General features: G+C 33.8%; 1 pseudogene; it reads right to left on the bottom strand.

The window, feature by feature from the left end:
• Positions 1-1,830: 1,830 nt before the first annotated feature.
• LOC105568500 lies at positions 1,831-3,706 on the bottom strand (annotated as a pseudogene).
• Positions 3,707-8,163: the final 4,457 nt, after the last annotated feature.

Raw genomic sequence — 8,163 nt, 5'->3', positions numbered from 1 at the left:
GAACTGATATCCTTCGATTTAGTCGATCTCCGATATTCTGAGTGAACTTGGAATTTTCAGTTAGATTCAATCTAGTCTCCTGCCTCTCTTTATCCTCAAGTTTTCAAAATAACCGGATCATCGTCTTCCCAAATATTTTCTGTCCCGTTAAACGGTGACTTTGGTTCTCGCTCGCTCGCGAAACACATAGGAACACTTTTATCACTCGTCATGTCGCCGTGTCTGAGTGCGCGAAATCTCAGACCTATCATTTGTGAAATATTATATAATCGCTTATTATTTAAAAACTATCATAGCCTCGACATTTTTTTATTAGAATTTTCCTCTTGAAATTTTCTAAGGAATCTGCGATTAAAAGGATGTCCGGTGGTTTCAGTACACCCTGTATATGCTGACTGTGTAATGTAAATAATTAACAAAAAAAGTTAATTTATCAGAAATGAGTTTGTGTTACAATAAAAGTACATCGTTTTTATCGCCTTGTGCGAGACAACAGTTTTTCGAGTTACAAAAACGGAAAGTCCAAAAGTGCGAAAATCAATAGCTGCAGTAAGTGCACATAACGATACACGCCGATTTATTATGCCACGCAAAGCAAAGTCAGGTCTTCCTTTCCATTCGTCGTAAATTTCGCGTAAACAAATCCGTGGATTATACGTTTCTCGATGTAACATGCGCATGCAGATGGAGGAGCAAAATGTGATACGCTATAAATTTGTCGGGCTATAAATTGCATATTGCATTCAGATATGGTTTCGACATCGATTAAATTAAAATATTTTTAATGCTATAACTTTCCTCATTCAAAAATATATATGCTCTTTTGCTTTCAACTACTGCAATAACAGTACTTATTGTAAATTTATAATTGTAACATTTTTTTATCGATTGAAGATGGCATTATTTATTACCACAATATATAATATTAAATAACATTTATATTGTATATTATTAAGCGTTATTATTTATACCATAATTGCATTTTAACTGATAAGAAATATATAAAAGTAAAACATTTTGCTTATTTAACTTTAAAGAAAAATAAGAATTTATATAATAAAGACCAATGTATATATTTCTTAAAAATGTATAATTACGCAAAACTATTTGCAAAATAGTTTGTCTTGGTGTAATTAATCATTGGACCGTACATCACGTTGATATTCGCTGACAGAATTCAATTTTTTGACAGCCGTTAGATAAAATACTGTATACTGTAACGTAAGCAAACCATTACAGAATAGTTAGCGCTCGATGTTTGAGAATCAGTCAACCGGTTGACCTTTCACATCTGTTTAGTTCGTGAATCCCGAAGTTACACGTCTAACAACTAGCATTGCACTTGCAGGTTGAAACGGCAACTTTCAACTCCTAACTACCACCTTCGAAACTAAACCGATAATTGAGGAGAAATTTCCAAGTAACAAAATTAAAGTGCGGAAAAGAGAAAAAGATGTGAATAAATTTTGGCGTATTACAGCAAGATAAAAAATTTTAATCTCTTACACATTAATCTTTTAAACGTAAATGTTTATTTAACAGAATATTTTATTTGTAATATCCTGTAGTGAAATTATTTAATGAAATTTGCATTTATACATCAACATTATATTATTTAAATAAAAAGTTTTCTCAATGGCTTATTTTTATCTTTTAAAATTTTCTTGAATAAAATAAAGAAAAGCTTTTACTCAATTCTTATTAACCAATTTCCTTCCGGAAAACAACATAAAATCGTTTCATTACAGCAAATAACTACATTTAATTTAATAACATATGTATATATCAAGAAAATTGTAAAAATATCTCTCTCTCTCTCTTTCTCTTTCCTTATTTTACTTCACCAGCCGGCCAGTCGTCATCTCTGTAATTGTGGCAACCAAATTCCTTTATCTCAGCTTGCTCATTTTGGATCTCCTCCATGTACGGAGCGAGGTATCGATACTCTATATCCTGCTCGTACGTGACCCATTTTTCCCTGGGTAAATATATCTTCAGGAAACTCAGCTGCGAAGCGCGTATGAGTCTGCAAAGCATGCAAAACTGTTACGTGCCTTTATTCGAGGCGCGCCTGAGTGGCTTGACGAAAAAATTCAACTGCGTAGTCGCAAAAGATATTCTCGAGGTTTGTAACGTAAAACAAAGCGGATCTCTCCCGTTAATTCGCAGACGATGAAAACTTCCGAGACCGGCTATACAGAAAAATGCGAACGCCGGAAGTAGGGCGACCCCATTGCTCGCTATATCGTAAGTCGCTCGTAGAACGCTACAGCCGTCTAACCAAGTCTCAAATTAAGAAACCTCGTTAAGCGAATTTAGCACTTAATGAAAGAAGCATTTTAAGTTCTTTGAAGCGCAACGCGATGCACTGCGCCCGACGTTTCTCGTCGGACCGGTATATAATTACACATACATTAGAAATTTTAAAGAATCTACGTGTAACTATGAAAGAAACATCGTGCATACTCGACAAATTTTTACATCAGTTAATTGAAAACATAAATCTTAATTTAAAACTGACAGAGCTTTTTCAATTAAATCTCGTTTATATTCTGTCTTATTAAAGTGGAGTCATATCTGATTGCAATGTAGCCACTTTTAGTAAATATTAGAGACAACTAGAGAACTTTCATTTTCTTGTATATTTATTTATTATATAATGCATATCCCAGTAAACACCGGGCATCAATTATATTGCATTTATATCATAATTTCTCACTCAACAATCTAAATGTAATATAACACACGTGTTGTATTGCATTTACATTGTTGAGTGAGAAATTGTAACATAAATGTAATGTAACCGATGCTCGGTGTTCACTGGGATGAAAACACAGGGTGTCTCGTTTTAAATGATCCACGCAAATATCTTCAAAAATATGAAAGATACGGAAAAACGTTTCGAACAAAAGTTGTTTGGTTCGAAGGGTGACATAAGGTGGTGCCATTGACTTGACCTTGGATAGTCATTTGAAGGTCACGTGAACTGTCACTTTCAATTTTTAAATGGAACCCCCTAATGTTTAGTATACTTTCTTATTCTACTACTTAATATGAACAACTTTAGTCTGAAACATTTTTGATATGCCTAATACTTATCGAGATATTCAAGAGAAAATTTATAACTTTTTCAATGTTTAGCTTGTGATAACTCGATAACTGTTTGTCGGAGGGAAAAGTAGTACAGGACTTTTTTTACTTGATTTAGTCTTAGGACTGTGCTGTTGCAATAGTGCTCCAATTATTGAAATTTTTGTGTATCGTAACACATAAAATTTACATACACAAAAATTTTTCATTTTTCCGTATTTTTTATATTTTTAAAGATATTTGCGTGGATCGTTTAAAATGAGACACCCTGTATAATCGCTACATTCTTTCTTATATTCCCTTCATTTTATGTAATTATCCATAAATATTGATAACTTTCGCTTTTTTACTATTGGAAATCCACATTAAATTATTATTACCTGAAATTTCTGGTATCCAACACATCTTGTGGTAGTCGACGCAGTGCTTCGCGTACGACGGGATCGTCATAATGTATGATATCGTGCGTGTAAAGCCCGTATTTGTTGTATTCCGACAAATTGAACGCTAATTTCCTCAAAGTAAATTCCCAGCTTTGTCCACAATCGTGCCGATTATGTGCGGAATTCCGCCTAGGTAACTTGAGATTTTTTATTAGTGCCCAAGGAAATTTCATACTAAAAGATGTTGTCGAAACTTTATTAATCCACTTATACGTATAGATTTCTTGTATTTTAGCGTATTTTAACCTCCTTACAATAATAAAGTACATTAATTTGCGATGTATAGATTAAAATGAAGGTCATCATCTCTCATTTGTTTCAATCTTTCACATATACGGAAATCATTTTGCACATTATATCGTCTGCAATCAACATTTTTCATGAATATGTCTATGTCGTGATAGAAATTGATAGAAATATTTTATTTAGCGAGTTTGTGCAGACATAGCGAAGATTAACTGGGATTATAAAGGAATATAAAAAATATCAGCATATTTTTCGAATACTTCCATACCACTGACAATGAGTAGTGTGTCACTATACTTTTCTGCATCCTCTATAATTCTTCCCTTTTTTGTGAAAGCGGACTTGCGATATGATTAGCTGAAAGTGAAGCGGATCGAAAAACTGCAAAACCTCGCGAAAATAAAGCCATACCGGGGACACTTTGTCGAATAGCCGGAAAATGAAAAATAAAGGAGCAAAACGAAGAAAAAAAAACCGACAGCGTGGAAGTCGTCCGCGCAGCAATGCTTTTGCGAACTGCGCATCCTAGTCGATTTTCGTATCGCTGTTACATTTATCCTGACTACATATTAAAGTAACATTCACGACACTGTCCTAGTTTCCGCAGTCTACAATCTTTATGTGATGTACGTCCGTTACATAATTTTCACTAATACAGAATGAATAAAAATACAAATAGAGATCAATGGTCACGCTTAAAACTGTATACTTTAATTATATAAAATCATGCGTATTCTCAAAAAATCGAGTTTTTATTTAAAGCTAAATGCAGTGCGAAATATAAAGTTCACAAAATAAAAGAACAAAAGAGAGACTTCGTGTATACATATGATAGAAGGGTGTTTTGGGATTATTGTCCACTGTAATTATGATTGTACCTTAAAAATGACGAAACTCATGAAAAGTAATGTGAGGAAGAGACGATAAAGATTAATTATTTATCTCTACATATTTAAAAAAAAACAGGAATGAAAGAAGCTCTGCAACACGAGTGCAAACGAGATGTGAGTTGTATGTTTAACTACAATAGAGCCTTAGAAGCACTTTTAACGCGTTATCGCTGCTGTTAAAGACAACACCGTTACGCAAAAGAGGATAGAGCTGAGTCACGAAAATCGGATGCGAAGGCTATACGTGGTTCTTCCGCGTTTTTGTGTGAGCCGTTGCCGGTGATTTATGCCGGAGATGGAGCCGGGACAGCTATCGTCGGTGCGTATATTCCCTGCAAGCATAACTTCTACAAGAACGCGCGCGTGACTACAACCGTATTCATGAAGCAACGTTACCCTTCGATGTGCTACCCTTTATACGTAACGTGCATACAAGATGTCAAAGAAGTTCCGGTTTCAATTTTAGATGGATTCTCCTTGGCAAATTTAGACTGACTTCTTTCTTTTTTAGTATAAGTTAGCTAAACCGATCCAAAAAATCAATGATTCAAAAATTAAATTTGTAAATTTTCGCGAATTAAATGAATTGCGCAAAGAAACTGATGGGCATTAAAAGTGCACTGCGTTAAAAGTGGCATCCAAATAACATTGTAAAGGATTATTTTCATATTAAACAGATACTCTATTAATCATAGAATTAATAATTCACGGTTGCTGCAAGTTGGCCATAGCAAAGGCCATTGAATAAATTTCCACTTGTACACTTGCTGGAAAACGGCGAATGCGCCACGATCTATCGCCGATGATCCTTTGTTCAGGTTGCCGCGTTTTTTCATGCATCACTTTGTCAGATATATTACCTTTTCATATGCTTTTTCGCGATACTTCCATCGTGTAATTCATATATATATCAAACTGCGTGCGCGCATGTAATTTTCTGAATGTCCAAAACGTGATGCTCAACCGTCAGGACTGTTTTAAACAGAGAAAACGCTTCCGCTCTGTATCTCGTGTCGTGCTCAATGCGCTCTGATGAGTTGCATAGTTGCGACGTCTCCGCGTAACGCTCTACGTGACGAAACTTTTCGATATTTTACGTTGGAACACGTTGCACGGCACGTAATTAGACATATCGCAAAATATCCACGATACAAAATTAATGTATATGAATTCATGCAAAATATCTACGATATAAAATTAAACTATATACATGTGTCAACGCAAAATAACCACTGCATAAAATTAAACTATAAGCGTACCCGAAATTTTAACAATAATTTTATTTGACATGAAATTATTTAAATAATGTTTAAATATTATTTATTAACAATCCACCGCGTCGCTGAAGATGGCTCAAAGCAGAATCGAAATGTACAATTTAGTTAATTATGGTTTGGTAAAGTTAATTCATGCAAAAATGATCGCGTTTTGACTCTGGAAACCCACTTTTTGTTATTTGTCTATTTTATTTTCAATTGCAATTTGATTATATTATGTACAATTACAAAATTGTGCGTCTCTTTTGATCGCAAGTCGAATAAGTTATAGTGACAATTTTAGAATGTAATTAAATTTGTAGCAATTTATTGTGATAAAATAGAATAATTATTATTTATTACCAGGAACATTGATTTCATAGATCGACAAAGATCTAAACTTTTAAAGTTAACTCTGGACATTACACGCTATTCGCATTTACGGAATTTTCAATATTTTTGTAATTCTTGAATATCTCAGTCAATGCGTCTTTTTGAAACTTTAGACATTATTCATCCTTTTATTATTCTCGCATTCAGAAATGTTAAACTTCACGCATCGTAATCTCTGTTAAAGTGATAAAACTGCAGAATCGCGTTCCAATAGAACCGCATCCAGTATTATAGCTTCTTACGATCGCCGAGCAGGACACAGAGTGGAGAAGACAACATTATTCCCAATCCACTGGCAAAGATTAAAGTGAAGAAGAAACTCTTGCATTTATAAAGAACGCGCTGTGCTGTAAGAGTTTCAAATTGCGAAATCTCGATGATATGGGACACTTCCCTCGAGAATAGTGCCGATTCCGGTAGCGCGATCTTCGTAAGAATCTCATGTGCCATAAAAACTTGTTCGGAAATTTTTGTGTACCGCACACTTTGTCTTTTCTCAAAGTATCTACTTCGATTTTCATCCCGTAGAGAAATGTCGATCGATTGCGACTCCGGTCCTAAATAGGTCTCGCCCTTTTTTACGAGCGGCACTATCTTCGGCGTTTCAGCTCGCTTTTATTTGGTGGCGGGAGTAATCGTGTCGAGCCGCTACGATGTGTATTATCGTGAAAATGATACTCTCATCGAAGAACGCGTTCTTTCACTTTTATTCACCATTACCTCCTCGTCATTAACAATAAATAAAATTTGGGACGCAAGTATATTGCGAGAAATTACGAGAGAAAAGTCCCCTATTATGAAGCAGGCTCCCAATATGAGATAGCGGGGTTTCTGCTAAATTAATAGACATCATCTGTTGTATGCACCGTGAATTTATCGCCCTTGGAATGAAATCTGTTTAGCGGAAAATTGATTGTTGGATCGTGTAATCGTTGCGAGAAAAGATTTGTGATTAAATTTCTACGTTGAAAACCTGCTATCTCATATTGGAAACCCATCTCATAATAAAGAATCTTTCCTTTATCATTCAACTGGAACGCTACTAAAGTTTTCTTGTTTATTAATTTGGTAACATGTCTTCTATAACTCTGTAATACGTTAGAAATCTTTAAATTACGAAGATTTTATTTATTAGCCCTACAATGCAATTAGCGTTACGCCACAGTTTACGGCGTAAAACTAATTAAAGTCGTACTTTGCGTAGCGCGCGCAATGCTATGTTTTAACAGATATAAATTCCCCACATACCCATATTTTACATAAAAGTTTAATGTAATTTTTTAAGAAAACTAAAAAATTATATTGGTTTACTTTCGTTAATTTTTTGTATACGTATTTTGTTGTAGCTTATACGGTTAATAAAATACTACAATATAGTAATTACAAATATATTAAAACTTTCATTAAATACATAATAATCTACTTTTTCTTAAGCTACCAAGATCTAGCTCAAAGTTGGTTCTCCATATTTATTTGAAATATATTTTGAAGCACGAGTGATAATCTTTCTTTTTCCAGTAAGTAAATAACAGACAATTAATGTTGTTTGACAATAACTGGCTATAATTTAATTAGAAGAAAGTTATTGCGCAAAATATTACCACAGCTAGAATTTGAACCTGGACCTTTCTCGCAATAAGTTTCTTCTAATCATAGCCGATTGTTGTACGCTAATATTAATTTTCTCTAATATATTTTCGTTTGATAACATTTAATATTAACTTTTTTACTTATTTATTTAAAACATAAATAATCTTTAAAGATGCAAGGTATAAGACAAGACTAATACAAACGTAATATCAAGTATCTCGCTTATTTCTAATATCATATTATATTTTACATGAA

This window comes from Vollenhovia emeryi, unplaced genomic scaffold (assembly GCF_000949405.1).
Source record: "Vollenhovia emeryi isolate VEMERY1.0 unplaced genomic scaffold, V.emery_V1.0 DF939129.1, whole genome shotgun sequence".
Lineage (NCBI taxonomy): Eukaryota > Metazoa > Arthropoda > Insecta > Hymenoptera > Formicidae > Vollenhovia > Vollenhovia emeryi.
The sequence above is the reverse complement of the archived record's forward strand: the minus strand, read 5'-3'. Positions and strand labels throughout refer to the sequence as shown.